The sequence below is a fragment of the Callithrix jacchus genome, chromosome 6 (genome assembly GCF_049354715.1).
Source record: "Callithrix jacchus isolate 240 chromosome 6, calJac240_pri, whole genome shotgun sequence".
Classification (NCBI taxonomy): domain Eukaryota; kingdom Metazoa; phylum Chordata; class Mammalia; order Primates; family Cebidae; genus Callithrix; species Callithrix jacchus.
Genome location: NC_133507.1, coordinates 28,470,858 through 28,482,741, shown reverse-complemented (window position 1 = coordinate 28,482,741; position 11,884 = coordinate 28,470,858). Strand labels below are relative to the sequence as shown.

The 11,884-nt window shown below is 38.3% G+C and overlaps 1 pseudogene; it reads right to left on the bottom strand.

The window, feature by feature from the left end:
• Positions 1–10,381: 10,381 nt before the first annotated feature.
• LOC118155207 (U2 spliceosomal RNA) lies at positions 10,382–10,537 on the bottom strand (annotated as a pseudogene).
• Between the last annotated feature and the right edge of the window lie 1,347 nt (positions 10,538–11,884).

The window sequence follows — 11,884 nt, the reverse complement described above, 5'->3', positions numbered from 1 at the left end:
ACTGGGGTCTATTGGGGGGAAAAGGGGAGGGCCAGTGGGAGGGGGAGGTGGGGAGGTATAGCCTGGGGAGAAATGCCAAATGTGGGTGAAGGGGAGAAGGAAAGCAATGCCATGTGTGTACCTATGCAACTGTCTTGCATGCTCTGCTCATGTACCCCCAAACCTAAAATCCAATAAAAATTTTTTTAAAAAACTGTTAAAATACATAAGAAATCAAAAACATGCTTGAGTGTAGAAATAGAATTTACTACTATCAGTCTATTACAGACCCAAGTATGTAAAAATTAAATGAGGACATTTAAAAATGGATGACACAATTTAAAAAAGTACATCTAATAGACTTATTTCAAATCTTGTAATGCAAAAATATGGATTACTTTTTCTTTTAAAGTATATGTACACAGTCTGTAATTAAAAACTGATCGTATACTAAATCATAAAGAAGACACTGATAAACACCTCACAGCAGAGTTTTTACAGCTATTATTTTCAGATCAAAATGCAATGAGTTAAACATTCATAATATATGTGAAAAAGAGAAAACTCAAATATATAGAAACTAAAAATAACATGCTACACTTAGCTCTGTAAAACACGAGAGTGAGAGAGTGAGACAATGAAAGCAAGAAGGGAGAGTGAACTGAAAACAAATCCCATCAGGAGAGAATAGAAGAAATGAAGTAATACCAGCATAAAATAGAAGCAAGAGAAATAATGGAATGAGAAGGGGGAACAAAGAGGAGGGTAGTGGAATGTAGGGATGACAAGCCCATATCTTAGGTCAGGTGAAGTTGGGTTTGCATCTCCATTTCAACACACATGGCTCTAAAGCCACATTTGCTGAAGAGATCATAAGGTCCCCAAGCAAGTTTCATATTGATTAAAATCTACATTACAAAAAAAGTTTGAAATCAATTAGAAGAATCTATCAGATCATATTTTTATGGGCTGAGGGTAGGATAATTTCTTAAAGATAATAAGCACAGATCATAATGAAAAATATTTTTAAATCTGACTACATCAAAATTAAAATCTGTGATTTAAAAACATAATAAAGTTAAACAAAAAGACTAAAAAATATATTTGTGATATCTGTAGGGACAAATAATTAATTTCCAAAATATCTAATAAATTTCAAGTCAACAAAGAACAAAACCATTTTGGGAGGCTGAAGCAGGCAGATCACCTGAGGTCAGGAGTTCAAGACCAGCCTGGCCAACATGGTGAAGCCCTGTCTCCACCAAAAAAAAAAAAAAATTAGCCTGGCGTGGTGGTGCGCGCCTGTAATCAGCTACTCTGGAGGCTGAAGCAGGAGAATCACTTGAACCAGGGAGGCGGAGGTTGCAGTGAGCCAAGATTGCACCACTGCACTCCAGCCTGGGTAAAAGAGTGAGATTCTGTCTCAAAAAAAAGGAAAGGCAATAATCAAGGTGATTCTGAAATGAGAAAACCGGTGCTTCATTAACATGTGAAAAGATATTCAAGCTCACCTGTATTCAAGACAAGGCAAATTAAACAAAGCGGTAACATTTCACACCTAGCCCGTTGGCAGAAATTAAATTTTAATTGTCAATATTTGTCTTGCTGAAGCTAGGGGAAAGTGAGTACTCTCATACTCTGCTGGTCGATATTTAAATTTGAATAATCACTTCCAGAGCAAATTGACATTATCCAAGATCATTGAAAACATTCACCCTGTGAATGTTTCAGAAAACGTTCAGCCATTCAGTTCAAGGTCTACACTTTGGATAATCTTTGGCACATATTCAGTAAAAAGACACTCACTATGGAATTGTTTAAAACAGCGAAAAGAATTGAAATGTATTTAAATAACAATAAAGAAATAAACAAAATGTAGTGATAAAAGTCCAACTATTGAATGCTCCATGCACCATATTACTTTCAATGGAAATTTCAGAAAACAAAAGAATGCTATAAACCTTTCATAGATTCCTATGTATGTTTGTAAAACCATAAAAGATGGGCTAGAAGATACTATAATCAATCCATGACAATGATTCCTTCGGAACACCTGAGACGAGAATGACACTGGGCACGTAAAATAAGGGAAACTTCTTTTTTATTTAACTGTGATAAAATACCCATAAATGTTACCATTTTGGGCCGGGCGCGGTGGCTCACGCCTGTAATCCCAGCACTTTGGGAGGCCGAGGCGGGTGGATCATGAGGTCAAGAGATCGAGACAATCCTGGTAAACATGGTGAAACCCCATCTCTACTAAAAATACAAAAAATTAGCTGGGCATGGTGGCACGTGCCTGTAATCCCAGCTACTCAGGAGGCTGAGGCAGGAGAATTGCCTGAACCCAGGAGGCGGAGGTTGCGGTGAGCCGAGATCGCGCCATTGCACTCCAGCCTGGGTAACAAGAGCGAAACTCCGTCTCAAAAAAAAAAGTTACCATTTTAACCACGTCTAAGCACACAGTGCAGTGGCATTTAGTACCTATACAGTGTTGTGCAAACACCAGCACCACCCGGCTCCAGAACGTTTTCATCTGGCAAAACTGAAACTCTGTATGTATTAAGTGCTAACTTCCCATTTCATTCTCCCTCACTTCCTGGCAACCTCCATTCTTTCTGTCTCTGTGAATTTGACCAGCCTGGGTAGCTTATATGAGTGAGATTGTAAATATTCATATTTTTGTGACTGGCTTACTTCATTTATCTTAATGTCTTCAAGGTTCATCCACTTCGTGGCATGTGTCAGAATTTCCAACCTTTTTAAGGCTAAATAATATCTCATGGCATTGATACACCACATTTCATTTCTCCATTCATCTGTCAGTGGACACCTGGGATGCTTCCACCTTTTGGCTCCTGTGAGCAATGCTGCCATAAGCATGCTGGGTAAATATTGTTTGAGCCCCTGCTTCCAATTCTTCTGGGTAGAATTAAGGGGAGCTTATTTGTTTGTGTTGAAATTTTCATATCTTTTAAGTAAAATGAAACAAGCCTTGAATCAAATATACCAGGATGTTGACAACTTTCCAATTCTAGGGGTTGTACTTTTTTGCAGTCTTCTCCACTTTGTCGATTTCTCAAAGTAAACAAATTATAAAAAAGAAGAAACTCTTTTTAAAAAAATCACATAAGCAGAAAGACTACAAACTAAACCAGTCACTCTTATGTATATTAAAAAGTCTTAAACCACAAACTAAAGAAAATCAATAATAAATAAAAAGAATGTTCCACAGACCCAAAGAGGCTTATCCTGTGAATGTGAGAAAGAAGCCCCAGTAAGGGGAAATCTATTAGAAGTCATTATTAGATTAAGGAAGAAAGGTCTCATGCTCATTTTAATAGTTGTGAAAATGTTATTTGCTCCAGTTAGTTTGATCAGTTCTAATAAGATATGATTCATGGATAAATGCATGTTCTTTAGAAGCAGCTAAATGCACAGTCTTTGGAGCCAGATGCCTGGATTCACGTCCTCTTTCTGTTATTGACGTGAGCAGTTACCAACTTCCTTATGCCCCATGATCCCTCTGTAGCACGGAAATAATGGTTTCTTGTGACAATTGTATGAAGTCACATATATAGAAAGAGCCTAGAACAGTGCCTGGCCCATAATACCACATAATAGACACCAATATCAGTGTTTGTGTGGCTGGTATTGTTACAATAAAAATAATATCTTTAGGTAAATATCCTCAAGATTATGCTCAAACGTGACACCTGTACCAAAAATTTTTCACTTACCTCAGGAACAAAGACACTGTCTCCCACCATTTTTTTTGAGACGGAGTCCTATTCCGTCACCAGGCTGGAGTGCAGTGGTACAATCTCAGCTCACTGCAACCTCTGACTCCCTGGTTCAAACGATTCTCCTGCCTCAGCCTCCTAAGTAGCTGGGATTACAGGCATGTGCTACCATGCCCAGCTAATGTGTGTAATTTTAGTAGAGATTGGGTTTCACCATGCTGGCCAGGATAGTCTTGAGCTCCTGACCTCATGATCCAGCCGCCTTGGCCTCCCAAAGTGCTGGGATTACAGGCATAAGGCACCGTGCCCAGCCTACCACCATTTTTATTACAGAGTCAGGAAACAACATAAAAAAGAGAAGACAGTTAACAGTGACTTAGATTAATTAGAAAGAGACAAAGTGCCATTATATACTGATGGTATGACTGCATATCTACAAAAGCAGGTTTTCAATGAAAACCTCCAAAATTAAGTGTAGCAAATTAACCAGATATAAGATTTACATATAAATAATAATTTCCTTGCACATTACTAAAATATAAAGAAATATCATCTAAATTATAGCAAAATGTACAAAGTATTATAATAAATGTATATTTCATGTGAGTGACTTTGTAAACAAAGCATCAAACTTCAGGACAAATTAAAAGAAATTTTGAATAAAAGTAAAATATAATTTATTTTTGGATGGTGCTATTCAGGTTACATTATAAACATATTGGTTTAACTAAATAAATCTATAGATTGAATACAAGGTCAAAAATAATTTCTCTGGATGTTTTCTTGGAACTGGAAAAAAATCCCTAGTAGTCAAAAGAAAGAATAAATAAGATGGACTACGAAAAAATTCTAGGGTGTGCCATCTCTGCCAGGTATTGAAATGTATTGAAAATCAAGACTAAAAAAGAGTATTGGCACAAAGGAAAAGAAACATTATAATCTCCGTGTGTGTATATGCGGGAATTTTATGTATAACAAACAAAAAAGCTATCAGAAAAAAAAAACACAGAGAAAAGGGAAGAATTAGTCAATATAATGTTTGCAGAATCAAAGAAATTGAGAAAAAGCAGGAAGACCTGTAACTCATAAAAATCTAACACGGAAATAAATTTCAGCCAGATTTGAGATTAAAATACAATTGACCACAGAGAGTTAAAATGAAACAGAAATGGGTATTTAACAAGTGATAGAAGTAATCACAAAAAGATAAGTAATTTATAATATTAAAAGAAGAAAAATATCTCTATGTTCTCCAAAAATAAAAATAAATTAGAAAGCAAATAACAAACGCAGGAAAAACACTCTGGAGGCACCCTTATCAGCCCCATTGCGGCAAAGTCACATTCTGTTTTCCTGTCTCCCCCCCACTCTCTCTCTTCCGTCTGCACTGTTGGGAAATGGGACATACATAATTCACCTCCACGTATCACTGAATGTGCTAGACCCACAATAAATGCGGAACTGCCAAACTGAACCATTAATTATATTCGTAGCAGAGGGAAAATGGCCATTTACAAAAGATGGAATCCGACTAGGAAACTGATATATGGAAACAGGTTTCAGCTCCCCCGTGATTGAAGAACCCCAACTTAAAACAACCAGGCATTTCTACTTTTCACCTGTGTCATTAACAAAAAGCCGAACAGCACAGGCTCGCGGCCTTCAGCAGCAGGACAGCCAGGCTGCAGCCACTCCCTCCCCGCACCGGAGCGGAGGCTGCTTAACTGCAGTGGTTCCAGCGTGGCTGTGACTTTGATTTTCTTATGAAAAACGCAGTAAAACCCAAGCGTGAGCAGCTTGGCCAGAGACCGTGAATGTCCCATCTCTCTCTAGCAGCAGTTACTGAAAAACCTCCAAGGGCGGGTTTGATTTCCTCTTCCTGATCATCTGGGGTCTGGTTTCCAGGCAGCCATGGTACTGGGTGAACGTGGGGAAAACCATCTATCACTTTTGTGGCCGCCAGAGCAAGGCGATTCTGAATCTTGCAATAAAACAAGATGAATGGGCTCGACTTCAGAGGGTCTGACATTTCAGCGACAAGGGCTGTACTCGCCAGGTTTCTGCGCCGCTCTTCTCTTTGTTTCTCAGCCGTTTTGTAATCTCAAGCCAGGTCCCACATGTTCCCTGGGGTTCCTCAAGAGAATCGTGTAAAAGGGACATGTCTTGTGAGCTAGGAAAAGACAAATCACCCTGATCTCCTCTCTTCAAAGACCAGTGGGGACTTTGGAGGGAAACGGGCCCTCTCAGCCAGGGTGTTGGGAGAAAAAAATAGTCATTGCATGGTTTTGGTAACCATTTTATCCATCAACACCATGCGCTCAGCACTGTGCAACCATCTGGAGCAGCCAGAGGGGACACACAAGACACGGTCACAGCACCAGGGAAGCCAGGTGGGTCACAGTGAGTCAGACGCTGGGGGCAGGGCTCTTGGAGAAAGCAGGACTTGAGCAGGACTTCAGAAGGAGAGGGGACGTTTCTTCAGGGAGAAGAACAACATGGGGAGATGTTACCAGGTGGAGGACGAGAGGTGTCAGGAGGAGATGGCTGTGGGAATGCCACGTTATTTTAGGTCGCCATGGCTTCCTGCCTGCTATTTCCTCACCTAGGACTTCAGCTCAGACCCAGCTCAAGATCCATTCCTGGGCTCCCCTTCTTCAGAGCCTTCCCTGCCCGCTGCCCCAGAGAGAAGCAACTGCCCCTTCTCTGTGCCTCCTCTACTACTGACTTATGCTCCCAGCTTTATACTCTACACTGACTTATTACTATTATTTTATTGTTTGAAGTTTTTATTAAATTACTGCCTTAATGTTATTGTATTTATACAGCTGTCTCTTGTGAGACTGTGCTTCCTATAAGTAGCAGCACAGTGTCTGAAACACAGTAGGTACTCTGAAAATATTTCTTGCACTTAATCAAATTAATGAAAACTAATTGGTATACAAGGGAGGAGGAGCTTGGACAAATGCCAATGGAGAGAGGGAGGAGAGCACAGTATGAGTCATAGCTGCTAACAGCTCACCTGTTTACCTAGCATTCACGACTGGTCACATATTTAAGTGCTTTGCATGTATCCATTCATCTTCACAACAAACCTATGAGAAAGGTGCTATTGATATCCCCATTTCACACATGAGGGGGTGGAGATAGGGAGGTCAAGGAACTCATCTGAGCTTTCTGGGCCAGCTAGGGAGCAGGCAGGGGTGGAGCTGGGCCCTGGAGGCAGTGGACTGACTGCAGAGCCTCCTTTAACCATGATGCCTGATGCCTGGCTGCCCCTTGTCACTGCAGGTCACTGTGTGCTTAGAATCCTAAAGTCTGAGAGGGAAATCTCACCCCTTTCCCTATTTAGTACAAGGATAGCCATAACTAAACTTAACAAATAGCTGTATATTTTCTGTTTGTTTAAATTCAAGCTTTATTAGTTGACAAGGCAACCTATGGTTTAAAGTATAACAAGAGGAAACTTAATTTAAAAGAAAACAATGGGCTGAATGTGGTGGCTCACAACTGTAATCCCAGCACTTTGGGAAGGCAAGATGGGTGGATCACCTGAGGTCAGGAGTTGGAGACCAGGCTGGCCAATAAGGTGAAACCCCATCTCTACTAAAAATACAAAAATTAGCTGGGCATGGTGGTGGGAGTCTGTAATTCCAGCTACTCAGGAGGCTGAGGCCAGAGAATCACTTGAACCCGGGAGGGGGATGTTGCAGCGAGCCGAGATAGTACCATTGCACCCCACCCTGGGCAACAAGAGTGAAACTCCATCAAAAAAAAAGAGAAAGAGAGAAAGAAAAGAAAGGAAAGAAAGAAAGAGAGAGGAAGGGAGGGAGGGAGCGAGGGAGGGAGGGAAAGAAAGAAAGAAAAAGAAAAGAATGAGAAAATAAAAAAGAAGGAAGGAAGAAAGGGAAAGAAAAGAAGGAAGGAATGGTAAGAAAGAAGGAAGGAAGAAAGGGAAAGAATGAAAAGGAAGGAAGGAAGGGAAAGAGAAAGAAAGAAAGGTAAAAAGAAAAGAAAGAAGGAAGGATAAAGGAGGAAGAGATGGAGGGAGAAGGCAGGAGAGGAGGGAGGGGGAGGAAGGAGGGAAGAGAGGAGGAGGGAAAGGAGGAGGAGGGAAAGGAGGAGGGAGGGAGGGAGGAAGGGTATGGTTTTTTATCACTTTGGAATTAATAATGACAAGACTGTGCTCAGCACTTGCCATGCATGATCTTATTTAGTCTTTCCAACAATTCTTTGAGATAGATACTACTATTATCATCTCCATTAAAAAATATGACTGAGGGTTTGTTACACTAGAAACAACAACAGCATAAACATTCAAGAGCTAGGGAATCACAATAATTTTTAAAAGAGATGCTGAGATGCTAAAGTTAAGGTTGTACAAAGATAGATCCGAAAAACATGAAGAAAAGCAGGTGTTGCAATAGAAATATTGGCAAAGGTAAATTTCATGGGTAAAACACAGAAAGAAAGAGGCCAGGCACAGCGACTCACCCTGTAATCCCAGCACTTTGGGAAGCCGAGGCGGGTGGATCACAAGGTCAAGAGATCAAGACAATCCTGGTCAACATGGTGAAACCCCGTCTCTACTAAAAATACAAAAATTAGCTGGGCGTGGTGGCATGCGCCTGTAATCCCAGCTACTTGGGAGGCTGCGGCAGGAGAATTGCTTGAACCCAGGAGGCAGAGGTTGCGGTGAGCCGAGATGACACCATTGTACTCCAGCCTGGGTAACAAGAGTAAAACTCCATCTCAAAAAAGAAAAGAAAAAAAAAATGGAGAGAAAGAGGAAACTGTAATTTTTTGTTGTGAAGTCTAATTCATAAAGTGATGAATATTTAACAAATTGCATTGTTAACAAATAAGATTGCATCAAAAATATTTTTAATGAGAGATCAATACACTTTTAAAGCTTCAAATATGAGGAAGGTATGTAATAAGAACATAAAAGGTTTCAATAATAAAGTTAGTAAGACAGACAACACATTTACATTATAATCTGTGCCATATAAAGCTTACAGTTTTTTGGGCACCAATATATGGCCTATATTGGGTGACAAAGAAAAGTTCAGTTAAAAATCTCTTTATAATAGAAACTACATGGACTCATTTGCTAAGTAAAATATTTATCTTAAAAATCCAAGCACTTGAAAATTTGAAAAAAAAACAAAACAAAACAGGTATCCTAAATAATTCTAGGGTAAAAGAAGAAAACGAAAGAGTAATTATTAAATGCTTACAAAAATGAAAATGAGGATGATACTTATCAATACCTCTGCAGTAATCAAAAACTTAGTTATTGCATTAAGTATATTTATTACTAAATAAGAGCGAATAAATATAAATTAAGTAAACTACATATATTGCAGAGAAAAATTGAAGGAAAAGAGGAGAAAAAATAATGATATAAACAAAAATTAATGATTAGTAAAAACATATGTAAAATTGATAAGTTCATCCAGAGGCTGCTTTTTTTCATTAAACCCATAAACTATGCAAAACTTCAGGAAAAGCAAGTGACTATTCAAAATTAGGACTAAGAATAGGTACCTGGCTATAGATGAGGAAGAAAATAAATAATAACACTTTAAACTCTATCCCAATAGATTTGAGAATCTGTATTAAAAACCCTTTAAGATTGTCCTCCACGGACACCCAGCTCCTGCTTCTGCTTTCTTCTGGACTCTCTCTGCCCCACAGTAGCCTTCAGGGCATGTTCATAACCTCTTGGGGCTCTCTAGACCATAATTTTGAGGTAACTGTCAATAAAAACATAAATGATCAAAATTGACCCAAAAAGAAATAGAAAAAATAGCAACATAATAAACATTGAGGAAATAAACAAAAAGCATCATTTCTTCTCTAGACCATGTGCCAGTGGAGGCAGTTTAACTTCCTTGTAATTCCAGAAAAAACATAAAAAACATTCTCCATCGGTTCAAATCAGTAGTTCACATCCGCTCCCCCTCCCTACATCTTGACTTACCCTGGTCACCTGATCACCCCTGGATACCTGCTCTGACCTGCCCACATAAGCATCCTTCCTGCCAAAACACCCACCCTGCCACTCCAGCTTGGACCCCTGCTTTTTTAAAAAAGACAGTCGGGATTAGTCTAGCTTGTGCAGTCTAACCCTAGCCAATAGGGGATGGCACAACAGGAAGGACGACCTCCATCAGGCATAAGTACCACATCCCTCCTTGTTCAAGGGTGCAGCTGCCATTGTTCCATCTCTACGCCACATCCTTCTGAGAGGACTTATCTTCGAGTGCTATTTCTTCCATGGCATCAAAATTATACTTATAAAAAGAGTTTAACAATTTCTTAGGGCAGATATCTTTCCAACTATAATGCAAAACCTAAAATTTATCAAAGAAAAATATGGGATCAATGTAATAACGATATAAAAAATTTTCTGTATGAGAAGAACATTAAAAAAAGACAATAAACTATGAAGGAATATTTTCAATTTATATCACAACTGGGTAAATTCACTAATATAGGTAAACAACTATACAAATCAAAAGTGGAATGCTTTAATAGAAAAATGGACAAAGTATATGAAGACATATTTCCCCAAAACAGAAAAATAAATGCATTTTCTTCATATGAAAAAAAATGTCTCAACTGTTTTTATAGCAAGAACAGTATAATTAGAACTTATGCTGTGTTTTAAAAATTTATATATCAGGTTGATAAATATCAAAAAGTTTGATGAAATTTAACTTGGGAAAAACTGTAGAGAAAGAGATACTCTTAAACACGTCTGATAAGAACAGCTACTACACTTGATTTAAGCCAAAAGGCCAAGAAGTGATACTCTTCTTCTGTAGAGAGTATAAATTGATGTCACCTGTATAAAAGATAATCTAATCATATCTATCAAACTTTAACTTCATTATTTCACCTCTAGATTATATATTCTACAGATAAACCAATGTATTATAAATATATTCATTGCAGCAGTGTTGAGATAAAAATATTAGAAACAATTTAAATGTTCATCAATATTTGATGTTTAAAGAAATTATAGTCCAAACATATGATGGAAAAGTATATAGTCATTATAAATAATAATAAAGCAGCTCTATAAAAATTTATATAACATGATCTGCCAGATATTTATTAAGTGAAAAAGCTAGTGGTAAAAAAATTTATATAAATTACCATATGTATAAATATTTAGACTCTTACATATATATGGATATTCTTACAATCTGTATGCATGCAATATCACAGGAAGGATACTCAAGATTCTGGCAGTAAGTACAAGCATACCTCATGTTGTTGCATTTTATTATGCTTCTCAAACACTGTGTCTTTACAAATTGAAGGTTTGTGGCAATCCTGTGTCAAGCAAGTCTATCAGCACTATTTTTCCAACAGCACGTGCTCACTCATGTCTATGTGTCATATTTTTGTCATTCCCATAATATTTCAAACTTTTAAAATTATTATTATATCTGTTTTGTTGATCTGTGATCTTTTTAATGTTACTATTGTAATTGTTTTGGGGCACCACAAGCCGTGCATCTAAGAGAACAAACTTAACAAATGTCGTGTGTGTTCTGACAGCTCCACCAAAGACCTGTTTGTTCTCTGTCTCTTTTCCTTTCCTGGGACCTCACCATTCTCTGAGACATGACAATATTGGAATCAGTCCACTTAATAACCCTACAGTGCCCTCTAAGTGTTCAAGTAAAAAGGAAGAGTTGCATATCTACCACACTAAATCAAAAGCTAGAAATGATTAAGCTTAGCGAGGAAGGCATGTCAAAAGCCAAGATAGGCCATAAACTAGACCTCTTGTGTCTAACAGTTAATCAAATTGCAAATGCAGCTGACAAGGTTTTAAAGGAAATTAAAAGTGCTGCTCCAGTGAACACATACACAATAAGAAAGTGAAACAGCCTTATTGCTGCTATGGAGAACCTTCTAATAGTTTAGGTAAATAAAACTAACCAAAATAGTCCCTCAAGTCAAAGCCTAATCCAGAGTAAAGCACTGACTTTCTTCAACTCTGTAGAGGCTGAGATAGGTAAGGAAGCTACAGAAGAAAAGTTGGAAGCTACCAGAGGTTAGCCCATAAGCTTTAAGGAAAGGAGCTGCCTTCGTAAAAGTACATGGTAAGGCAGCACATGCTGATGTAGAAGCTACAGAAAGTT